Genomic DNA, 26,183 nt, shown 5'->3' on the forward strand with positions numbered 1-26,183 from the left:
CTTCCTGGTCAGATAGGGGTGTTGTCTGAGCTCTCTTCTCTGGCTAGAGCTACATGATGTTCTCCTTAAATCAAGTTATCCACACGTGCAACTCCAATAACTTCTTCTATATTCACGCTGTTCAAATTTCTACCTTCAGTCTCAATCTCAGAATTGACTTCTGGTCCTATGTTCCCAGCTATTTGTAAGACATTTCTACCTGGCTTACTAAGCTCCATTTGTCTAAAATTACACTCAGTTATTTATTCAGTAAGTATTTGCTGAGTGCCTACTATGGGGGGGACACTGTTCTGGGCACCAGGGAAACCCTTCAACGAAGCTCCCATTGACAACAAGGTTCAACTCTTTAACCTGACATTCTAGGCCTTTCACAATCTTGGGCTAGTTTGCCATTCCAACTTTCTACTTCAATTCACACACTCTTTACCTCCAAACTGAATGCTATTGCTTTTCCAGTTATTTCAGGAAAGGCTTGCAGTTATCTCTGAAATACCCTCTTCCCACCTCAACCTACTGAAATTCTATTCTTCAAGGCCCAGCTCAAATGCCACCTCTTCCGCAAGCTTTTTTGGGTCCCTGATCCTAAAATGGTCTGTTCTTTCTTTAAACTGCCACTGAATATCTTTGGTACCTCCCCCACAACATATACTATATGCTGCATGTTCCTTCTCAAATGACGATGACAATAATTACAAGTTATCAAAAGCCTATTTTGTGCCAGGTATGTCGCTTGGTATTTCATATCTCTAAGCCCCAAAATGTACAATGTGAGTACTATTACCCTCATTTTACGAATGAGGAAGCTCAATGATATCAAGTAACTTACCTGATATCAAGTAACACGCCTACCTACTGGACTTAGAGGAACTTGAAAGCAGCAATTCTGCCCTCTTCCATTTGTGTAACTCTCACTGGGCCTAGAACTGTGGTTAGTACACAGTGGGTACTCAGTAAGCATTTGCCAAATGAATAACTGAATAAACAGTATATTTTCAAGCCACTGACATCTGTAAGTATATATACCACTCTAGTTTCCTGGCAAAATTATATTTGAATTCCTTATAGGCTCGTTTCAGTAAAATTTGACATACTTTCCGAAACGTTATGTTGACTCAAGCTTTTACATTTTTTTCTTGGTAGAAAAGTCTTCCTAACTATTAAAACCTGGGTTTAAAAAATAATATGGCAAAGATCAGGTAGCAGAAAACTCACTCAGACCTTTTATAGAAACCAAAGCACCTATGCATTACTTAGGAATTGTCCTGTGAACCACTACACTATCAGCAACTTGGCTGGGTTCATTTTCCAATGACTTAGAGCTCAAGCTCCTTACAACACCAGTAATGAGATGTTCCCTTTGAAGTAGTCCCAACAATCCATTTAAAGCATTTTTCAGTACATCTCTGCACATGTTTATTGTTTGCCATCTGCAAAATCATTGAGACATTTGCTGCCTCAGAAACCTAACTAAATATAAGCATGGCACTTTAAATCTCAGATTGCTTTGCGACTGAAGGTAGCAGTGTTACTGCACCTTTATGTGAAATTGGAAAACCAAACCTTCTGGTTGGGAAGCCCATTTTCATAAAACCACCAGAGATCCAATATGTCTTGCTCTTAGAAACAAAGCAGGAAGACACAAACTTCAGTTACGAAATGTCTAAAAATGCAGACTTGATGTTTTCCATCTCCCTTTGCCTCCATGGCAGAGAACGTTGACTAGAAAACAAACAAAAGAACCACTTGAATAAGCTTTATCTTGGGACTGAGAGGAAGAAGGCAAAAACTTCCATGATAAAAACTTTATCAGCCTCCAACTGCAACAGGAGTCACAGGTGAGGTGCAAGTAGGTTCCATCAGGGCCAAGCCAGCTAGTGTGGCTGACTGCAACAGTGAATGTAACAAGGAAGTACAGTGAGACCAAATATGCAAGATACCCAGAAAGGGCTGGGGAAGCAGACTTAAAGATGTCATCAGTTTATATAACTATTTAGAATCTTCTACTTGAGCCTGAGTAATAGAGGCTGTGTTTCTAAATTCAATACAGGACTGTGTTTATCTAATTATCTCACAAAACTAAAACTGAGTTAATCTCAGGAAAAAATCACTTGGTTTTTACAGAAAATAATCACTTTTCACATGCATGGTTTAGAATAAAGTTTAAAGTGCTTGATAACAAATGGCCAATACATATATGAAAAAATGCTCAACATCACTAATGATCAGGGAAATGCAAACCAAAACCACAATGTGATACCACCTTACTCCTGCAAGAATGGCCATAATCAAAAAAAAAAAAACATAATAGATGTTGGCGTGGATGTAGTGAAAAGGGAACACTTCTACACTGCTGGTGGGAATGTAAGATAGTACAGCCACCATGGAAAATAGTGTGGCGATTCCTTTAAGAACTAAAAGTAGAACTACCATTTGACCCAGCAATCCCACTACTAGGTATCTACCCAGAGGAAAAGAAGTCATTATACGAAAAAGACACTTGCACATGCATGTTTATCGTAGGACAATTTGCAGCTGCGAAAATGTGGAACCAACCCAAATGCTCATCAATCAACGAATAGAAAGAAACTGTGAGATATATATATCTATACATCATATAGATATATATGATGCACTACTACTCAGCCATAAAAAGGAATCAATTAATGGCATTTACAGCAACCTGGATGGGATTGGAGACTACTATTCTAAGTGAAGTAACTCAGGAATGAAAAACCAAACATCATATGTTCTCACTCACAAATGGGAGCTAAGCTATGAGGATTCAAAGGCATAAGAATGAGAAAATAGACTTTGGGGACTTAGGGGGACAGGGTGGGGAGGGGGTGAGGAATAAAAGACTACAAATCGGGTTCAGTGTGTACTGCCTGGGGGATGGGTGCACCAAAATCTCACAAGTCACCACTAAAGAACTTAGTAACTAAATACCTCCTGTTCCCCACAAACCTATGGAATAAAAAAAATTTTTTAAGTGCTCTGATAAACTTTTTTTTTTTTTTTTTTTTTTTTTGAGACGGAGCCTCACTCTTGTTGCCCAGGCTAGAGTGCAATGGTGTGATCTCGGCTCACGGCAACCTCTGCCTCCTAGGTTCAAGTGATCCTCCTGCTCAGCCTCCTGAGTAACTGGGATTACAGGTGCCCGCCACCACGCCTGGCTAATCTTTTGTATTTTTAGTAGAGATGGGGTTTCATCATATTGGCCAGGCTGGTCTCGAACTCTGATAAACTTCTTTATTTTATTTATTTATTGTTTTTGAGACGGAGTCTCGCTCTGTCGCCCAGGCTGGAGTCCAGTGGCACGATCTCAGCTCACTGCAAACTCTGCCTCCCGGGTTCACACCATTCTCCTGCCTCAGCCTCCCGAGTAGCTGGGACTACAGCTGCCCGCCACCAGGCCCGGCTAATTTTTTTGTATTTTTTAGTAGAGATGGGGTTTCACCGTGTTAGCCAGGATGGTTTCCATCTCCTGAGCTCGTGATCCGCCTGCCTGATAAACTTCTTAATAAATACTTGTAGTAACCTCAAAAAAGAGAGGTGAGTAAAGTAATGGAACTATTTTAAAGATGATGAAAGAGAACCCATGATTCATTTATTGTCAATTGTAGTTCCCAAAGAAAAGAAAACGAAGTTCCTCAAATCCTTGTCTAATTACTGAGTACTTTGGGCCACCCAAGTTCAATTACCTTTTAAATCACCTTAAATCACACAGGGGCCCTGATGTTAGTAGAAGGACCATAAACAAGGAGTGAGTAGGCTGAATCCAACCCCTCAGCCACTCAGACTAAGTATTGAGTTTGTTCAGTGTGAGAGAAGTGTGGCAATGGGAAGAACATAAATTTATGACACCAGGAAAGGGTCATGTCCCCACACTGCCTTCTGAGCTAACTGACATCCAGCAAGTCAGGCTGACTCAGGGCCTCTGTGCCCTTCTTATCTGCAAATGGAAGTCCTGCCAATGCCTGCTCCCATCTACCTGAGAAAGCAGAGAAGCACAAATGTGGACGAAGTATGTGAAAGTTCTTTACAAACTCTAAAACAATTACTACTTCTATTAGAAGTTAGCTGATTTCTAATCACATAACTATTTATCCTCAACAAGCATTTATAGAGGACGGACCAAGTACCCAAACACTATGTGAGATATTAGACACAAAACACAGCTCCTGCTCTTGAAGAGCTAAATAGCTAGTAGAAAGTAAGACACAAAACCAAATATAAAAAGCACTTCAACAGAAGTATACAAAGGTGTTATACAAGCATAAATAAGGAATCATTACTAATTAAGGGACAATAAAGAATTTTAAGTAACAGAACACAATTAAATGACAATGATAGGTATACAGAGATTACTTCAGTCGAAAGAAATAAAAACAAAGGAAACAAAAACATACAACAAAACCAATCATTCCTGCTCCAGCAGTCATGCTGTGGGCCAGGCATGGTGGCTCATGCCTATAACCCCAGCACTTTGGGAGGTCGAGGCAGGCAGATCACGAGGTCAGGAGTTTGAGATCAGCCTGGCCAACATAGCGAAACCCCATCTCTACTAAAAATATAAAAATTAGCCAGGCATGGTGGCGCGTGCCTGTAGTCCCAGTTACTGAGGAGGCTGAGGCAGGAGAATTGCTTAAACCCAGGAGGCGGAGGTTGTGGTGAGCCGAGATCACACCACTGCACTCCCGCCTGGGCAACAGAGCAAGACTCCATCTCAAAAAGAAAAAAAAAAAAGAAATCATGCTGCTTCTTGCATGAAGCTGTCAGCCTACAATAACAGCCTCAAAGGTTCCACCAGAGAGTGAGCACTATGTGAACTAACAACCACACACGGAAGGCAAGAATGCAAAGGCCTTCTTCACAAGCTGTTCAAGTCTTTCTGACCCACAGACACATTCCTGTCCAACAGAAGGCCTTTGCTGGGTGGTGAGGATGTCATGGGAAATTAATAATTCCCTCACTTCCTGTTGACTTTAACTCTTTTGGTCATTGCAACTCACCAGCAGAAGGGAGAATACTTAAAACTTTAACCTTCAAAACAACAACCAGCTTATGGCTTAGCACACTCTCACAAACCAGTTTCTATGGGCATTCAGAGTAAATGTATGAGAGAAGTAATTAGTTGATTTATTTTCTGTCTCGGCTGAACTTGAACGTGCTAAAAAGTGAGCCTAGGTCTTTGTTAACTGGCATCCCGAGAGTATGAGACCAGTGATAAGATCTAAGCAAAAAGGTGACTCACCTCTTGTTTGAAAGAGCAGACATACTCAGCAGTGATGGGCTGCATCTATGACCTCTCCCTCCCTTTTGGACTTAATCTGTGACAACAACCTTGGCTACCAATCAGCCTCTTAACCAATTTAGTCAGGAAACAAGCAAGGCTGGCAAAGGCAGACAAAACACTGTCTCTGACCCTCAAAGATAAGCACAAGATAAGGCAAAATAACAGAATGAGTCTTTGTCATTTAACTATGCACAAATTGAAGGACAGAAGAATCTCTGCCCATCACACAGGACAGAAGAAAAGCTTATAAGGTATGAAGGATAAGAATAGTAGGAACTGGCCATGTGCAGTGGCTCACGCCTGTAATCCCAGCACTTTGGAGGCCGAGGCAGGCAGATCACCTGAGGTCAGGAGTTTGAGACCAGCCTGGCCAACATGGTGAAACCCCGTCTCTACTAAAAATACAAAAGTTAGCTGGCCGTGGTGGCAGGCGCCTGTAATCCTAGCTACTCGGGAGGCTGAGGCAGGAGAATCACTTGAACTTGGGAGGCAGAGGTTGCAGTGGGCTAAGATTGCGCCACTGCACTCTGGCCTGGGCCACAGAGTCAGACTCCATCTCAAAAAACAAAAAAGGGTAGTAAGAACTATGTTTTCATCCCCCTAATCTGGGTTTACATTAAAACAGTTTCTGAATTTCTTTTATTATGGACTATTACCATTAGCATGGCATAGATTTTTATCAAACAATGCCTGAACATTCTGGAGTTGAATTCTGGGGCTCTGACTGATCCATACTTCTTGGATTGTTTTGCTCTGACATTAGGATGATAGGCATATGATAGCTGGGACTCAAATAGTTGAATCAGGCACTGCTACAGCTGTGCTAAACTCTTTAAACATGTCCTGCAGAGGACTCCTTCAATGTGGATGGACACATTTTAAAGGTAGAATGATGTATTTGATAAAATGTTTAAAAACAAAATATAGTTCTTATAAGTTCTAATCTAAGACCAAGATTAAAAAGTTATAGCTAATATTTATTGCATACTTACTAAAGTACTTACTACTTAACGTATGTTAAGCCTTTTACTGCATTATGTTGTTAAATCCTCACAACCACCCTATTAGAGAGCTGCTATTATTACTACTTTACAGACAAGGAAACTGAGATTTAAAAAGATGAAGTTACTTATCTAGGGAAATATGGTCAGTGAGTAGAAACAAGACTCTAAGATACACACACAGCCCCATAAGACAATTCAAAGCAAATTAATTACCCTGGGATAATATGGCTAAAATTTTAGTACATGAACATGGTGCTTCAAATTTTAGTGTCAAACACCAGCAACTTTTTTATTTCAAAATCTGTTTGTTAATCCCATGACCCAGAGAGTTAATTGCTAAATATCATATTTACACCCAGGGAAGTAGTTTATAGTTAATTTACAAAAAAAAAATCACCTCTATAATACTTCTGTGTTATTATTATAAGTTCTCTAAGGGAATGGTAGAAGACAGGTTCCTGAACAAACACAGTAAAAAGTTGTTCTCTAACTAAATAGCTAACCTCAATTGTCTTAGTGACCTTGGACACATTACTTGGAATGTTTGCAAGAGTATAACTGTGACTTCATTTAGGTGAAACAAGTGCTTCTGCAAATGTTTACATAGTCCTAATTGCCCAAGCCTTTTACTAGTGTTTCCCTGCGACATCATTTTTCATTTAGCCAATAAATAGAAACACTTGTAAAAATGTTTACTTAAAACAACCTGCAAACAAATGTTTCTGTCAAAAGAATTAAAAGAAATATTTCAAATTAGATGTTACAATCGATAATTCAAACATCTTTTGATGATTAAAGCATATTGAAATAAATCGCTGGCCAGGCACAGTGGCTCATGCCTGTAATCCCAGCACTTTGGGAGGCCGAGGCAGGTGGATCACCTGAGGTGAGGAGTTCGAGACCAGCCTGGCCAAAATGGACAAACCCCGTCTCTATTAAAAATACAAAAATTAGCTGGTTGTGGTGGTGGGTGCCTGTAATCGCAGCTACTCGGGAGGCTGAGGCAGGAGAATCTCTTGAAACCAGGAGGCAGAGGTTGCAGTGAGCCGAGATTGCACCATTGCACTCCAGCCTGGGCGACAGAGAGAGACTCCATCTCAAATAAATAAATACATAAATAAATAAAATAAACTGCCTCCTTCTAAAATTAACTTGACTTTTGTTGGGGGGATGGGCAAATATCAATGTATGTAGGGTTCAAACAAAATAACAAAATTGAGCCACAACCTTCAGTCTTGTTTCTATAATCTACTAAAAGATGATATGCTGGCTGGGTGTGGTGGTTCACATTTATAATCCCAGCACTTTGGGGGGAGGTGGTGGCAGGTGGATCTCCTGAGCTCAGGAGTTTGAGATCAGCCTGGGGAACAGGGTGAAACCCTGTCTCTACCCAAAATAGAAAACACTAGCCAGTCATGGTGGCGCATGGCTGTGGTCCCAGCTACTCAGGAGGCTGAGGTGGGAGAACTGCTGGAGCCTTGGGAGGCAGAAATTGCAGTGAGCCGAGACCGAGCCACTGTACTCCAACCTGGGTGACAGAGTGAGACTTTGTCTCAAAAAAAAAAAAAAAAAAAAATACACACACACACACACACACACACACCCTGGTTTCATATTACCATACTACCATGAAAATACAGAGACCATAGCTAACCTTTCAGCGTGAGGCAACCACTTTTGAACCACAATATTTGGAATTAGCCAATCCGGGTCTCAATTTTCTATGTATCATTATGAGAAGTGTCATTTTTGACAAGCAAGTTGAATCTGAATTTCACTTACTCCGTATCCATGGGGGACTGGTTCCAGGATCCCCTGAGATACTAAAATCCACAGATGCTCAAGTCCCTCCTATAAAATTATGCAATATTTGCATATAACCTACGCACATCCTCCTGTAAGTCATCTCTAGGTTACTTACAATATCTATTACAGTGCCTACACATCCTTTCATTTGGTGGAGTCAATGTAGTATTCAGCATTTAGCAAACTCAAGTTTTGCCTTTTGGAACTCTGTGGAATTTTTTTTTCCTAATATTTTTGATCCATGGTTGGTTGAATCTGCTGATGTGGATCCCACAGATGTAGAGGGCCAACTGTAATTGTCTGTGATGTGAGGAAAATAAGGATAACTGTCTCACCTTTTTTGGAGTGCAAATCAAATAACATAATGTAGTGTTTTATGAACTCCAAAGCAGTGTACAGGATGCCCACTGGTGTCTGATACCAACAAAAAGGTCACCACATTCTCTTTGATCTCCATTATAAACCAACGAACTGGTGGAGGGAGTGGCGACAGAGTTTAGGAAGCTTTGAAATAAGGTTTTAATCTACTCAAGGTTCCTCCAGCATTTTCAAGGCAGTAAGAGTTGCTGTGCATCAGCTTTTCTGGTGGTCTTGGAAAGGAGGGATTCAGTGGCGCAAGTGTTGCATAAAAATTCAAAAGGAATATCTCTTCTCAAAAAAGTAAAAAATGAATAAAATCCATCTTTGCCACCCAAGTTCCCCCACAGCTAGGATACTTTCCCCTTCCTCTCTTTTTTCTTGTAAGTTTCTTGAAGAAACTTGTTCTTTATGCTTTCTGACTCCATTTCTCATTGCCCATTCATTCTCCCCTCAAGAAGCAGTCTGATTCTGCCCCAGCTGAAACTTCACAGGAAAAGGTCACCAGTGATTTTCTTTTTGCTAAACCCTAAAGACTTTTCACTCAGCATCTGACCTAACCACACAGCAGTATTTGACCTACTGAACACCCACTCTTTCCACTGCTCTCATGAATTCACAGATGCTATCTCCTGGTATTTCTCCTTCAACTCTGGAGGCTCCTCCCACTACCCTCTATGGGTTCCCCTTCCTATGCCCATATTGTCAATGTGGGTATTCCTGTTTTGCCCATAACCCTCTTATCTAGTTTCTCTTCTGCCCTCCCCAAGTGATCTTCTCCATCCTGTGGCTTTAGCTGCAATCCACGTGGCAGACAAGAAACATATTACTCTCCGGCTGGGCGCAGTGGTTCACGCCTGTAATCCCAGCACTTTGGGAGGCCAAGGCGGGTGGATCACAAGGTCAAGAGATCGAGACAATCCTGGCCAACATGGTGAAACCCCATCTCTACCAAAAATACAAAAATTAGCTGGGAGTAGTGGCATGTGCCTGTAGTCCCAGCTACTCCAGAGGCTGAGGAAGGAGAATTGTTTGAACCTGGGAGGCGGAAGTTGCAGTGAGCCAAGATCATGCCACTGAACTCTGACCTGGCAACAGAGCAAGACTCTGTCTCAAAAAAAAAAAAAAAAAAAAGAAAAGAAAAAAAAAAAAAGAAACATACTACTCTCAAGCTCTAGATCTGCATATGCGACAGAGAACTCATCTTGCCTCAAACCTGCCCCTCCTCCCAACATTCACCATAGAGTAAAGGACATATCCTCTGTCCCCCAAAAATAAACATCATTCTTGATCCTTCTGGCTCCCTCACCTGCAATCACTCCAAATTAGCCAGTCATATGAATTCTCATCTACAGCATTGGCCACATCTATCCATTTCTCTGTCTCCATTGCCTTCATGCAATCACCACCATCCAATCTTCTTCCTTTCAGTCTTACCCTCCTCTAATCCATTCACCACACTGCAACCAAAATGTTCTTTCCAAAATTAAAACCTATTGCCATTTGGATAAACTACACACATCTTAACATTACCTGAAAGAGTTTATGGCCACTTACCTTCTTGGCCTTATCTCTTTAATCTCTCTCTCTACCCCTACCCTCACCCCACACCCACTCCCACCTCAACCCCACTCTATATCTACATATAAAGAATTTATAGAGGCCAGGAGCAGTAGCTGATGCCTGTAATCCCAGCACTTTGAGCTGTGATTGTGCCACTGCATCTCAAAAAAAAAAAAAAGAAAGGATTTATAGAAACTGGGACCAGGTGTGGTGGCTCACACCTGTAATCCCAGCACTTTGGGAGGTCAAGATGGGAGGACTGCTGGAGGCTAGGGGTTCAAGACCATCCTGAGCAACATAGTGAGACCCCCATCTCTACAAAAAAAAAAATTTAAAGTTAACCAGGCATGGGGGCGTGAACCTATAGTCCCAGCTATGCAGTAGGCTGAGGTAGGAGGATCGCTTGGGCTCAGGAGTTTGAGGCTGCAGTGAGCTATGATCACACCACTGCACTCCAGCCTGGGCAACAGAACAAGACCCTGTCTGAAAACAAAACCAAACCTGGAATTTTCCACTTGCTTTCTCACCTATCCTGTTTCCTCTGCCTGGAACACTGTTTTCCACCACCATCACCCTCATCTTCTTTATCAACACTGTCCCCTCCTTACCTCCCACCCACACACACAACCTGGCTAAGTCTAATTCAGCTGTCCAGTCCTTGACGAGGAATCACATCTCTCTTGACCTCCAGGTCCATTTTGAATGGCCTCTTATATGCTCCCATAGCACCCAGATTTCCTCCATTATTATGCATCTCAAGCTATTTTTTTAACTTTATAATTTTTTACCATTTGTATAAACCATATACATCTTAACATTATCTGAAAGAGCTCTTCACAAATTTGCATGTCATCCCTGCACAGAAGCCATGCTAATCTCTGTGTTGTTCCAGTTTTAATGTATGTGCTGCCAAAGTGAGCACGCAAGTTATTTTCAAATGGCCTGTTTACTGTCTGTCTCCCTCACTAGACTGTAAGCTTCATGAAGGCATGGACTGTGCCTGTCTTGTTCATTCCTAGCTCCAAGTACTGTGCCATGGCACAAAACAAGTGCTCAATCCTTACTTGCTGAATTAACAAATTAATGAATCCCTGAACGTGGAAGAGAAGTTGTTCTGGAAAAGTTATAGTACAGGTAAAAGTGGATCAAGAACATGTAGGAGGAGATCATTCAGCTAATTTCCTGGAGCAAAAAATCTGCTAGTTATATTTCTGATGTTTCTAACCTGCAACACATGTTTTTTGTTCTGTGACTGAAAAATCAACATTTATATAATCACACCTACAGAACACAAGGTGAAGTGGACATTTAACAATTTCCCAGTTACGTAAGTATTCACAGGTAAACTGGCTAATGCGAGACGGAAGAGCTTTAGTTTGTACTGAATTATAAACTGGTTACACTAGTCAGGAGAACTGGATAAGTAAATCTCTACCATGGTCATAAATGTGGCATATAATTGAAGGATTCTATTTGAACCACATAACTCAGATTAACAATTAATGAGTGTATGAAAACAAACAAAATGTTAATGAAAACAGCATGCCTGACATCTTAATGCAATTGCCTCCATATTTTGACTTTGGTTTTTGCTTATAACTCATACTGTCATCAAGATTAATTACTTATGGAACAAATAAAACTTTTACCTTGTCAGCACAAAGGCAAATTATGCATGTTTTTCAATGTCTGGTATGATCCCACAGTAGCCAATGAAACAGAGCAAACATAATGCATGGAATTTATTGCTGGTGGTCATTTTTATCACGCTCTCACTCAGCACTGAGTTCTCTGAATTAATTGGCTTGCATCAGAAACTCCAAGCTAGGATGTAGTTCAGTTCCTTATGAACCAAATGCCAAATGTACTCTGAAAGGAGAACGCAAGAAGAAAAAAACAACTCCTTGCTAGATATCCCTCCAGACTTTTTATTTTAAGGGGTTAACATTTGCTGAAGCAAATCAGCCTTTGGCCAGCAACCAATGGGGCCACAGACACTCTCTGTACTTTTCTAGGGGTGTTGGAGGACAGGGTGAGGTGAAATAGGATAGGGTGACAATGGGAAAATAAAAGTAACAGCAGCAGTAGCTTGATGCTGCTGGAAACTGACTAGAGATAAAGAATCCTAAAAAAACTGCCCAATCTAACCTTCTCCAAGTTCCCATTAAAGTCAGGTCTTTTGAAACTAGTAATTAAATTAGCACCTGTCTATCTGCCTACTTTTTAAATATGTAAATGAATGACTTCAAGTCTTAAGCAAAGGCTATATACAAGATTAAACTGTAATAGAGTATGTCAAGTATCTCATAAATATTCAGTAAATATTAGCCTTGGATGTTTTTTAATGAAGATGTTACTGGGCTAGAACCAGCTTGGTTTTCCTAATTAGGCAACATTTTTTTCTGTAAATGGTTACATATTCTTCACAGTTGTTTTCCACTAGTATAATTAACCTGGGTCCATAGCCCAAAACCTAAATCCATCAATCTATGAGAAAACAAATACTTTTAATGAACATTCAGCCATGTGCCTCCTTTTTCTATTACTTCTATATGACATTCAGCGATCCTTCTACCAGGAAGCTTTCACTTATTACCCTACTGAGAAATAAGTTTCCAACTTTATTTTCAATCTTTTCAATAATAATTTGTTTTCTATATCTTGTTTTCTTTAAAAAATCACTTTCTGCCACATAATTACGTTATTTATGGATTTTATTATCTCCAGTACTTGACTGTACAATGTTTTATAGTCATTGTATTCCCCACAATGTAGAGACTTAACAGCTTTTAAAATAATGTTTATTGACTTTTGTGATTATAAATAAGTACTACATGTTCATTGCTTGTCATTTTGAAAATACAAAAGAGAATAAAAGGCAAAATAAACAATGCCTATTCACCCTCCACTGGAAAAAAGCGCTGCCCCGTTGTGGCCCTTTCAGCCCTTATGTAGATTTTGTTTTTTTAAACATAGTTCAGAGCTTACTATAGATACGCATTTTTCCCCACCTAGCAATCATTGGTAACACCTTTCCACACTGCTAAACTTCTTCATTAAAAAATCCTTTTTAGTGTCTATATAACACTGTATCTATTGATGACACCATAATTTGTTCCCGTTTTGGGGCATTTAGGTTATTACATGTGTTTTTTTCTAAATAAAGTTATATTGAGCATCTTTGAACATTAACTTTTAAAATATTTCTGATAAATTCCTTTGGATGGACCCTAGAAGTGGAATTAACTGGGTCAAAAGGTAGGAGCATCATTGAGGCTTTTCATACATTCACCAATGAGCTGTTCGGAAAGGTTACAGCAAGTGTGCATCCCTCCTAGCATTTGCAAGTGTCTGCTGCACTGCACACTAACTGTTGAGGAGGATTTTTGAAAATTTATGTTAATTTGAGATTTGGAAAAAATGATACTTTGCTATTGTTTCAATTTTTCTTTCTGTATTAGTTTTCTATGGTTGCATAACAAATTTCTACAAACTTCAGTAGCTTAAAACAACACCTATTTATTTTCTCACAGTTCTAAAGGTCAGAAGACTGGATGGGCTTGGCTGGGTTTTCTGCTCAGAGTCTCTCACACAAGGCTGAAACCAAGGTGGTGGCCAGGCTGGGCTCTTATCTATTAATAGAAACTCAGGTAAAGAATCCAGTTATAAGCTTATTGGGATTGTTGACAGAATCTAGTTCCTTGTGGCTTATGTCAGAGGACCCCATTTCTTTCTATGCTGGTTGTTACCTGGGGCCACCCTCAGCAACTCTAGGCCTCCAGCACTCCTCAAGGCTGCCCAAATTCCTTCTCAACAGTTCCTCTCCACCTTCGAAGCCGCAACACAGCATGTTGAGTCCTTCCCCTACTTTAAGTCTCTCCAATTTCCCAGACAGAGAAAGCTCCCAACTTTTATGGGCTCCTGTGATTAGATTAGACCCACCCAGAAAATCTCACCATTTTGAATTCAACTGTGCCACATAACATAATCGAGAAAGTGATATCTTATTATATGCACAGGTTTCACAGATTACAGACAGCAATTTTAGTAGAGAGACATTTTTAGAATTTTGCCTGCCACAGTCTTAGGTGTTGTTTCTTATCATTTGTTTGTGTTCTTTATAATTAAACCTCAATTACACAAATCTACTAAGAAAATGAATCTTACTGATGACTGCCAGAAGCTGTATTTCCATAATGGCAAAGGCAACTAACTATGAATGGGGCTGCAGCATGCTAATAAAATTTTGAAAACATAACTTTGCTAACACTGGTATTTAAAAGTTTTAAGTTGTGGTAAAATACATATAATATGAAATTTACCATATTAACCTTTTTTTTTTTTTTTTATGACATGGTCTTGCTCTGTTGCCCAGGCTGGTGTGCAGTGGTGTAATCATACCTCACTTAACTTCCAACTCTTGGGTTCAAGCAATGCCCCCGCCTCAGCCTCCCAAAGCACTGGAATTACAGGCCTGAGCCATCATATCCAGCCCCATCTTAACTATTTTTAAGTGTACGGTTCAGTATTGTTAAGTACATTCACATTGTTGTGCAGCCAATCTCCAGAACTCTTTTCATTTTGCAAAACTGAAACTCTATACCCATTAAACCAGGGGTCCCCAACCCCCATGTCTGTAGACTAGTACGGGTCCATGGCCTGTTAGGAACTGGGCCACACAACAGTGAGCGATGGACCAGCCACGCATTGCTGTTTGAGCTCCGCCTCCTGTCAGATCGGCAGCAGCATTAGATTCTCATAGGAGCGCAAACCTTATTGTGAACTGTGCATGCGAGGGATCTAGGTTGCACGCTCCTTATGAGAATCTAACTAACGCCTAATGATCTGAGGTGGAACAGTTTCATCCCGTAACTATCACCCCCCTACTCCCCGACCCCACACCACCCGCTCTGTGGAAAAATGGTCTTCCGGTCCCTGGTGCCAAAAACCACCAGGGGACCGCAGCATTAAACAACAAATCCCCATTGCCTGCCTCCCTCCAGGCCCTGGTAATCACCATTCCACTTTCAACACTGGCATATTTTTATTTTATATATTTATTAACAAACATGTATATAGCAATTACTATATGCCAGGTATGGTTCTAAGCCTTGAGCTCAGGAGTTCAAGACCAGCCTGGGCAACATGGCGAAACCCTGTCTCTACCAAATGTACAAAAATTAGCCAGGTGTGGTGGCCTGTGCCTATGGTTCCAGCCACAAGGGAGGCTGAGGTGGAAGGATCGCTTGAGTCCAGGAAGTCGAGACTGCAGTGAGCCATGATCACGCCACTGTACTCCAGCCCGAATGACAGAGTAAGACCCTGTCTCAAAATAAAATAAAATAAAATAACAATAACAATAATAAAAACCCTAATGAGGTCAATACTATTATTATTCCCATTCTACAGATTAGGAAACAGAAGGGCTAAGTAAACTGCCCAAGATTACACAACTAGGAAGTGACCAAGCAGGAATTCAAACTGAAGTAGTCTGGCTTTATAGTTTTTGCTATAAACCATGACATTGTAAAAATATTCATTGTAAAGAAAAACTCATCAGGAATTAGTATCATTTCTTCTATGTATATCTATCTATTGTAGGTGCAATTTAACCTAATATTCGTCTCCTGTCTAAAAGACTATGTGACCAAGGTTACAAATGTCTACTGATATTTTTAGAGACTAGATATATAGCCCAGCTTTTGTTAAGGCATTTTCTTGAAGTCAGTCAGTCAAAAACTGCCTTGTATTTTAAGTATGCCAATTATAATTTACATGTAGTATTTTATAATAAAATACTTTATAAATACAAATCACAACTCACTACAATTACTTAAAATATAGAGAAAAAAATTCAGCTGTTTCTCTCTGGTCCCTTCCAAGGAAGAAAAAAGAAGAGAGAAATAAACTTCTAAATAAGTTTACAACAGCATGGCTCAATCTCAGTTCAACCTGGTAAATTCAAATTTGTCTTGCTTTGCAAGGTATACATCCAGACCAGTCTCAATTTGTCATCCAAATATATATCTCAGTAGTAATTTATTTTTATTTAAGGGATGAGTGTGAGATTTTCTTATCTTGATTTTTTAGCTTAATAATTCTTTCCTACAAGACCAAACCATGCTTGTCATCAGTCATGTGGTGTCATTTACTATACATTAAAAACGGACAGAGTCGACAGAAAGAACAATCGTTTTCTGGAAGCCCCAGCCTGATGTAGGTTAAAAGCTCTGCTGGGGTTTGGTTTTATAATCCCCAGGCGGGGATGGCAGGGGTACTAAGAACGCACTCAACAAGATCACCTACTATTTCAACTACTTTCTCCTCCTATTACATACCTGATGCACAAAAATAAGCAGACAATGCATCATGTAATCTCCCCTCACCCATTAGCCATTGCAGTGTGGTACAATCTCCAGCACGTAATAAAAACCTGAGCATGCAAGAAACAGCAAAATCACTGCTATCCCTGGGAGCTGCTCGGATATTTACAATGCTGTCGTCCCCACCCCATCCCCCAAACTGGCCGGCCAGGCAGCACAGAAGCAGACGGATGCTCACCTGGGCCCCGGCTGCTACTCTCCGTTCACCTGTGGGGCCTTCAGTCCGCTCCTGGAGGGGGCTTGACTCCCGCAGCCTGCCGCCCGCCTCACGGTGACAGCCCGCCCGGGCGCTGACCATCCCCGCCCGGCTCTGTTTACAAGCGGCTTCTCGCGGTCCCACTCTGAAATGCTTCCGCCGGCGGCCCGGGCAGCCAGAGCCGGACACACAAGGTTCCAGGCCGCGAGGACGCGTCTTTCCTGCCTGAGGGACCCGCCAGCTAGGCAAGGCCTGACCGCACCCGCCAGGCCTCCTTATTTCTTTGCTTTCTTATTTACAGTTCCTCTTGTACACATTGTGAAAGCAATGGCGTGTGTCGTGGAGTCTCCTCACTGCTCCACCCAACGCCAAAATGGGTGCTTGCGATTGGAAAATGTCACTTAGAACATGTCAGGGTCGGGCTGGTTTTTAGCAGCTCCCTTGTCTAAGGGAATTAATTACTCAAATAAGTTCTTTCCAAAAGTGGGACTATTCTGGAGATTGCTTCTCATTTCCGGTTTTGGGGCTGCAGTGAAAATCCGTTTTCACTGTCCTTTCCTACGCAGGTTGAAAAGGGGTGGTTTTGAGGTGAGGTCTTCACCCCCACTTGCGGATTCCCAGCAAAATAGGGTGTGCGTGTGTGTGCACGCGGGCAGGACTGCCTGGTATGACCGCCCACATCCCACCTGCAGTGACTGTGGTCGCTTTGCAGGGATATGCTGGTCTGATTGGACAGACCTTCCTTGCAGTTTCCTGTGTGTTTTCCATCACAGCACACTTCTTAGCCATTTTCTCACTTTATAAGTACACACTTATTGATCAGTTTTATTGGTTTTCCCACGCTCACCCATCTCACCTATAAACTCCCTGAGGGCAGGCACTATTTCACTTTCACTCACCACCATCTAGTAGGCACCTAGCACAGGCCCAATGTATATATATCTGAATAAATGAATGAACAAAGGAATGATAAAAAAAAAAAAAAAAAGGTCAAAGGGGTCAGGGATGAAACAGAAATCTAAAACTCTGATTCCTCTTCCCACCCTCCAGAAGATTAATAAGCAAATCTTTAAGCTTTAAGAAAAAATTTCCTTTGGTTGATATTCAAAGTTTAAATACGCTTTCTTTAAACCCTGCAATTTGAGGTACTTTTTTTTCTGTTTTGCTAGAGACAGGATCTCACTCTGTGCCCCGGCCAGAGTGCAGTCGCACAATCATAGCTCACTGCAGCCCTGAACTCCTGGGTTCAAGGGATCCCCCCAACTCAGCCTCCTGAGTAGCTAGGACTACAGGCACGCATCACCACAACGTGGCTAACTTCTTTTTTCTTTCTTTCTCTTTTTTTTTTTTTTTGTAAAGGCAAGGTCTCCCTGTGTTGCCCAGGATGATCCTGAACTCCTGGCCTCAGGCAATCCTTCTTCCTTGCCTTCCAAAGTGCTGGGATTACAGGTGTGAGCCACCTCACCTGGCCAGAGGTACATTTTTTGTTTTGTTTTGTTTTAATTACCAAAAGAGAATACTTGCAGTATTCTCTTTTGCCTCAGGACTTTGTACATGTGATTCCCTCTGATGAGAGTTCTCACTCCTGGCCCATCCTCTTACTTAGCCTGGCTAATTTCTCTTTGCTCTTTAAGAAGCAGGACAGGTGCTTGGTCTCTCAAGTCACTTGCTTGGTCTTCTTCCAAGTGTTCTTTTCTTCTTTTCCTTCCCTTCATTACTACTCTAAAGCTTTGTAATAAACTTTCACTCTAAAAAAAAAAAAAAAAAAAGGCCGGGCGTGGTAGCTCGTGCCTGTAATCCCAGCACTTAGGGAGGCCGAGGCGGGTGGATCGCTTGAGGCCAGCGGTTCGAGACCAGACTGACCAACATGATAAAACCTCATCTCTACTAAAAATACAAAAATTAGCAGAGCATGGCGGTGCACGCCTGTAATCCCAGCACTTTGGGAGGTCGAGGCGGGTGGATTGATTGAGGCCAGCAGTTCGACCAGCCTGGGCAACATAGTGAAACCCTGTCTCTACTAAAACGAAAATTAGCCAGGCATGGTGGCACATGACCTGTAATCCCAGCTACTTAGGAGGCTGAGGCACTAGAATCGTTTGGACTCAGGAGACGCAGGTTGCAGTGAGCTGATATTGAGCCAGTGCACTCCAGCCTGTGCAAAAGAGCGAGACGCTGTCTCAAAAAAAAAAAAAAAAGCTGATGACATCACACCTCTTCTGGAAACCTTGCCTGATAGGGGAACCTGCTCCTTTTATGCACTCCTAGAGGATCTCATGTGTTCCTTTATAAATGTACCCATTACATTGTGCTACACAGGTCAGTCTTCCATTGGATTGGTGGTTCTAAAAATTCACATGGAACAGAATCTTCTAGGATGGTGTTTCTCAAACTTTAACGGGTAAGAATTCTGCCAAAATGCAGAATCTGATACAGTAAGTCTGGGATGGGGCCTCTCCAACAGTCATGATCTCCTAAGTGATGCTGCATTTTGAGTGTCAAGGTTCTTGAATGCTGTTAAAAATGCAGATTCCTAGGCCGGGTGTGGTGGCTCATGCCTGTAATCCCAGTACTTTGGGAGGCTGAGGTGGCCGGATCACCTGAGGTCAGGAGTTTGAGACCAGCCTGGCCAACATGGCGAAACACTGTCTCTACGAAAAATACAAAAAATTACCCGGATGTGGTGGCCAGTGCCTGTAGTCCAAGCTACTTGGGAGGCTGAGGCAGGAGAATTGCTTGAACCCAGGAGGCAAAGGTTGCAGTGAGCCGAGATCATGCCATTGCACTCCAGCCTGGGCGACAGAGTGAGACTCCATCTCAAAAAAAAACAAAAACAAAAAAACAAAAAACAAAAAAACCCCCGCAGATTCCTGGGTCACACATTCACAGATTTTTATTCTGAAGATCTACCTACATTAGGGTCCTGAATTCCATAATTTCTACAAGGTCCTCAAGTGCTTCCCAAGTAGGTGATCCATGGACCATCCTTTGAGAAAAACTGTTTCAGACTAGTCTTGAAGTCTGACGTCAGGGGTTTGTGATTTGTCATTGTTTTTCATGGATTAAGCATGAAGTCTGGGACATAAAATGCATTTAAAAAACTGCTTTTGGCCTGGCACAGTGGCTCACGCCTGAAATTCCAGCACTTTGGGAGGCCAAGGCAGGCGGATCCCTTGAGGACAGGAGTTCGAGACCAGCCTGGCCAACATGACAAAACTCTGTCTCTACTGAAAAATACAAAAATTAGCCGGGTGTCATGGCACACATCTGTAATCCCAGCTACTTGGAGGCTGAGGCAGAGAATCACTTGAACCTGGGAGGCGGAGGTTGCAGTGAGCTGAGTTCATGCCACTGCACTCCAGCCTGGAAGATAGAGCAAGACTCCATCTCAAAAAAAAAAAAAAAAAAAAAAGCTGTGTTTGCAAAATGACTGATTTTATTCACTCTCACTAATACAGATCCTCAGCACCAGAATTAAGGGGATGATCCCAGAAAAAGGTTGAAAGATTTAGGGCTGAGAATAATCTCAGCTAGGCAGCCACTGGCTCATGGACCTCTGTATGTCAGCTAGGAGCTCTATATGTCAGCTAGGCCTCTGTATGTCAGCTAGGAACATTTTGCCTCTCTAAATGTAAAATATTTAAGTTCATATCTCCATTCAAAAGGTTGTCTGCTAAAAGCAGCTCCACCATCTTCTTTTGCCTTTTTTTTTCTTTTTTTTTGAGATAGAGTCTGGCTCTGTTGCCCAGGCTGGAGTACAGTGGCGCAATCTCGGCTCACTGCAACCTCCGCCTCCTGGGTTCAAGTGATTCTCCTGCCTCAGCCTCCTGAGTAGCTGGGACTACAAGCATGTGCCACCACACCCAGCTAATTTTTGTATTTTTAGTAGAGACGGGGTTTCACTACGTTGGCCAGGATGGTCTCGATCTCTTGACCTTGTGATCTGCCCGCCTTGGTCTCCCAAAGTGCTGGAATTACAGGCGTGAGCCACCGCACCCGGCCTTCTTTTGTCTTTTAGAGCAATTTTGGATTCACAGGAAAATTGAGCAGAAAGTACAGACTTCCCATGTATCCCCTGCTCCTCAAACCCACAACCTCTCCCACTATCAATCCTGTACCACAGTGGTACACTTATTACAATCAATGAAACTGCACTGACAGACACATCATTACCACCCATGTAATGTAAAGTTCATAGTTTACATTAGGGCAACCATTTTTTTGACTTCTTTATACCCTAACATTCAGGAAGGCCTCTCTTTCAATTATCAGAATGATTTTTAACACAGAATGGAGCGTCATGCTGTAGCTCAGTAATTAAGGTTTGCTGGGGGCAGTGGCCCACACCTGTAATCCCAGCACTTTGGGAGACCAAGGCAGGAGGATCACTTGAGCCCAGGAATTAGAGACCAGCCTAAGCAACATAGCGAGACTCCATCTCTACAAAAAATAACAAATTAAAAAATTAGCCAGGTGTGGTGGCACAAGATTCCAGCTACTCAGGAGGCTGATGCAGGAGGATCACTTGAGCCCAGGAGTTGGACACTGCAGTGAGCTATGATCATACCACTGCACTCCAGCCTGAGCAACAGACTGAGATCTTGTCAAACAAACAAACAAAACAAACAAACAAAAAACCCTAAAACTAGAATGAAACAAAACCTAGAAGATGATCTAGTCCAATTGTTAATCCCCAGCTGCTTTCTTACTCCAGCCTGAGCAACAGAGTGAGATCCTGTCTTAAAAAACAAAAACAAAAAAACACCCAAAACTAGAATGAAATGAAACCTAGAAGATTATCTAGTCCAATTATTAATCCACAGCCACTTTCTTACTCCAATACTTTTTTTGTTTGTTTTTTTAGACGGAGGCTAGCCCTGTTGCCCAGGCTAGAGTGCATTCAGTGGCGTGATCTCAGCTCACTGCAACCTCTGCCTCCTGGGTTCAAGCTATTCTCCTGCTTCAGCTTCCCGAGTAGCTGGGATTACAGGCGCCTGCCACCATGCCCAGCTAATTTTTTGTATTTTTAGTAGAGACAGGGTTTCACCGTGTTGGCCAGGCTGGTCTCAAACTCCTGACCTCATGATCTGCCCCCCCCTCTGCTTCCCAAAGTGCTGGGATTACAAGTGTGAGCCACCACGCCCAGCCTCCAATACTTTTAACAGCCTCCTATTGCCAGGAGTTCAGACTTCATGGCTTGACCTTGAGGCTCTCTACATTATCGGCTCCCTCCTATGTGTGGGGACTTCTCTGTTTTTCTGCACTCAGCATTCCTACTTCCTTTGGGAACTTCCCCTACCTGTAAGACACAGGGTAAGTATGTGATCAATGCTAGGCCAGTTCTACTATTCACAGTACCCTAGTCTCTTGGCTATAGCAGTTGAGCCAGGGTGGGCATGTGACCCACCCAATCAGAGTCCTTCCCTGGAATTTTTATCTCTGAAGCTGTAGAAGGAGCCTTGCCTATTGGGATACAGGACTGGAAGGATGTGAATTGGAGGCCCCTGATGGCCATCTTTCCCACCATGTGAGAATGCCTGTCTGCAGAACAAGGGAAGGAGGGTGACAGGAGAGAGGAGAGTAACACCAAGGGAGGGATGAAGATTTTGTGTGAGGGGAGTGGGAAGGTGTGGTGGGAGAGTAAGAGATAATGACCTTGCTTGAGTCCCAGGATCTCCTCAGGCTTGGAGCTAACCTCACCTCCTAGACCCTATAGTTCTATTATCAATTAAGCCCATGTTATCTCAAGGGAGTTTGTGTTGGTTTCTGACATTTACAACTGAAAGTGTCTTGACTGACACTTCACCTTTCCAGACTTATCTCCCACATACCCCTTTCTTCCCATTTTATAGTTCAGACACCTATTTTTTCCCAAAATCAAAGGTCTTTTATTGCATCATTTAAATATCACAAATAGGTCTTAGGAGTCTTCCAGCATCTTGTTTCTGTAGCTGGACAACTCTTAGATCTTCAGCCTGCTGAACTGTTCCTTTTTCAGAGACATAGGTACCATCCAAAATTTTTCTGATATCCTTGTTTTTAACTGTTGTGGCTTGCTGAATCGAAGCAGCTGAATTTGAAACAAGCTGAATGTTGTTTCCTTCAAGGATTAATTCATCTTTCTGGGCTTGAGATACCAAACAAGCAACACCTGACCTCCTCCAAACCCTGGGGATGTATTTTTCACCAAAGAAATTTCAGATTTCAATAAGAGACCCATTCTCCTGGATAACAACGTTGACGGGGAAGTGAGCAGACACAGACCTCATCTTGTAACGGAAGCCCAGTGTAACATCCTTGATCATGTTCTGTGTGTGACTATAAATAGTCTGAACGGTAGCCAGTTCCTTTTTGTTACCTCACTATTTGTCAACCCGGAGCCTCTTTCTTCCTAAGAAGGCTGAGTTCTACATTGATGTGACTGAAGTCCCTCCACAGGCCTCCTCTGGGTCCCTTCACGATAACTGTGCATCCCTTCAGAGTGATGTCGACATTTTCTGGAATGTCAACAGTCTGGTTGCTGAGAATGGTCTTCATTCTTGCAGTAGATGTGGCAACAACAACAAGAAAGCCTGTTTTGTTTTGTTTTTTTAACCCACTCCTGGAAACTCTTCTTTTCCAACTTTAGGTTCCCCATTTTTAATTAATTAATTGATTTTTTTCCCAGCTTTATTGAGGTTAATTGACAAATACAAAATTTCCCCCATCATATCCCCTTCAGCATCCCTGGCAGGGCAGGCACCCTATCTTGTTCATCTTTGCATTTTCCTCCACAAGTATTATGGTACTTAGAATATGATCTTAAAAAATGTTAAACATCATATCAGGAAGTGCCATTACTATATACTTTCATTAGGTATTTTCCTTTTAGCCTTCATTTACTAAAGTAATGCTCAAGCCAGGATTCAAAAAAACAATGCTGTCTTCCAAGAAACAAAACAAAAACCTCATCAAAAGTGTTTTAAACTTAATCAGAACATTTTTAGTGCTATTTATAGCTTAAAATTTGCAAGCCAAGTATACCTCACCCATCTCCCAAAATAAGCCCAAGTAAAAATGATTAGGATATTTATTAAGACCAACATAGTGTAATTACTGTTCTTTGTCTCTTTAGGTAAATTAAAAGCATAGGGGATGTCAAATATTGAAGTCACAAATAGAGTTATTCCTTGAAAGTATAAATGAACCTGCTGTTCAGCTGGAAGGCACCCACAAGGACATACCTGCTGTTAAAATATTGAAACAGTTCCATATGGGTTGGTAACTAGCTTCAGTCTCTAAGCGCTCTAAGTATCTTAAGGTCTCTTTACAGGAAACCTCCCACATCCTAAGATCCAGCACACAAAAGATTAATATCTGACCCTATTTTGCTGAAATGGTGGGTATTTCAGCCCATCTTTCATTAATATAAGAGCAAAATGGCCCTGCTCTTACATTAGGGCCAAGATTCTTTTTTTGGGGGCGGGGGGGAACGGAGTCTCACTCCGTTGCCCAGGCTGGATGCAGTGGTGCAATCTCGGCTCACTGCAACCTCCACCTCCTGGGTTCAAGCGATTCTCCTGCCTCAGCCTCCCAAATAGCTGGGATTAAAGGCGCATACCACCATACCCAGCTCATTTCTGTATGTTTAGTAGAGATGGGGTTTCACTGTGTTGGCCAGGCTGGTCTTGAACTCCTGACCTCAGGGGATCCACCTGCCTCAGCCTCCCAAAGTGCTGGGATTACAGGCGTGAACCACTGTGCGTGGCCTAGGATTCTTTTTGATTAGTTGATGGCCAGGCCATATATGTCTTTAACTCTTTTGACTATCACTTCTACAAATAAGTTAACAGAAAAAAAGCGAAAAGCCATTAGCAAAGCTAACTATTCAATGATTTCCTACCCCACCACCAACTACCAAGGCTTTTTAAACTAGAAAGATCAAGAATAAGTGATAGAATTTACAGAAGACGTTAATAGAGCAATTTGAATGTGGTCATTCAACAAGCATTTACTGGCTGGGTGCAGTGGCTCATGCCTGTAATCCCAGCACTTTGGGAGACTGAGGTGGGCAGATCACGAGGTCAAGAGATCGAGATCATCCTGGCCAACATAGTGGAACCCCATCTCTACTAAAAATACAAAAATTAGCTGGGCATGGTGGCGCGCACCTGTAGTCCCAGCTGCTCAGGAGGCTGAGGCAGAAGAATCACTTAAACCTGGGAGGCAGGGGTTGCAGTGAGCTGAGATCATGCCACTGCACTCCAGCCTGGCAACGGAGTGAGACTCCATCTCGAAAACAAAACAAAACAAAACAGAAAAAACAAGCATTTACTAAGGAATTCACTGTCCTCTAGGTATGAGGTTCATTGACTCTTGGTGGCTTGTATAATGGTCAGTACTATCCAGAGGCCTCCATTAACAGCTTATAGATGAGTGAAACTGCCTTTGTGGTTTCAATTATGACAGTAAAAGAAATCTGACATAGTTGACTCCATCCTGCTTCTGACCTTCAAACTATCTTTGGTCATTTCTGGCCATAGGCCAAGATAACCTTGGGAGGGATTTTGTTTATAGTTTAACTTGAAAGCAAGCATGATAATAGTCCCTCCCTAAAACTAGCCCCCTCCTTGCTCAGGGACAGAAACCCGCCTTTGTAAGACTAATGAAAGACCACAGAACAGGATTATGGAAGGGGCTTGAACTCTGGTAAAATGTAGATGTAGTTTCTATAATCCTTTACTGCCAGGAGTAATGTGGCCAGGAGGCCACAAGATCTGTGACTTCCCCACTTGCTCCTATAGATAACACCACTGTTGTAGAAATGAATACTGGGTTTGTAGTTGTTTCAGACTGACCTCACCTGGATTTGTGACTCATAACTCAACTGGTCATATGGCCCCACCTAGAGGCGCACTGAGTGCACCAGGAGCTTTTTCCACACGTTGATGATTTCATCCCCAACCAATCAGCAGCATCCATTCCCTAGCCTCCTGTCCACTAAATTGTCCATAAAAACCTTAGTCTTCCAGCCTTTGGGGAGATTGATTGGAGTGATAACTCCAGTTCCTCTGCATGAGTCAGCCTCATGTCAATTAAACTCTTTCTCTACTGCAATGCCACAGTCTTAGTATATTGATTTTATCCGTGCAGTGGGCAGGAAGAAGCCATTGGGTGATTACAAGAGAATCGTCCAGAAAGTTAAAATATTATAAAAGAAAAACTGTCTCAATCTTGATGTGGCTTCAGCATAGTTTTATGTAGAACCAAGAACAGTGGTGTGCTGGTAAACTGACTCTGAAAAAGTAAAAGTTCTGATTTGTTAGAGTTTGCCAATTTTCACAATATAAAAATCCCTACCGTGCCTAATTTCAAGCTCTGGATGTATCACCACAGAACACAGAATTGGAAATGCACATATTAAAGCCTTAAGAATCAGTAGAAGCTGGCTCCAGCACACCACTGACCCAGATGGCCAGGATTTTATATTCCCACATCCCTTAGTCATTGGATATGGGCCACTCTAGGGCAAGGTGGCTCTATGAACTTGAGACAGTCCCTAAGAAGAATGGCCACTGATGGTAATCTGCTGACAGCAC

The 26,183-nt window shown here is 42.0% G+C and overlaps 1 protein-coding gene, 1 non-coding gene and 1 pseudogene across 4 annotated transcripts in view; all 3 read right to left on the bottom strand.

The window, feature by feature from the left end:
- The window catches only part of PLEKHM3 (pleckstrin homology domain containing M3), a 207,204-nt gene extending 186,461 nt beyond the window's left edge, over nucleotides 1-20,743 (bottom strand). Inside the window, exon 1 of one of the 3 annotated variants that reach the window (XM_055109026.2) lies at nucleotides 16,588-20,741. The gene's annotated coding sequence lies outside the window, so the exon portion shown is untranslated. Of the gene's footprint in view, nucleotides 1-16,587 lie in introns of all 3 variants that reach the window. The other 2 variants (XM_003820814.4, XM_034954967.3) reach the window with 2 other exon arrangements.
- Nucleotides 10,845-10,948, bottom strand: LOC112439132 (U6 spliceosomal RNA). Its single transcript, XR_003027438.1, has one exon. It is a non-coding gene; the product is annotated as a U6 spliceosomal RNA (small nuclear RNA).
- A 1,762-nt stretch (nucleotides 20,744-22,505) lies between the features above and the next one.
- Nucleotides 22,506-23,582, bottom strand: LOC106634521 (large ribosomal subunit protein uL6-like; annotated as a pseudogene).
- Nucleotides 23,583-26,183: the final 2,601 nt, after the last annotated feature.

This window comes from Pan paniscus, chromosome 13, assembly GCF_029289425.2.
Source record: "Pan paniscus chromosome 13, NHGRI_mPanPan1-v2.0_pri, whole genome shotgun sequence".
In the NCBI taxonomy this organism is placed as follows: Eukaryota; Metazoa; Chordata; class Mammalia; order Primates; family Hominidae; genus Pan; species Pan paniscus.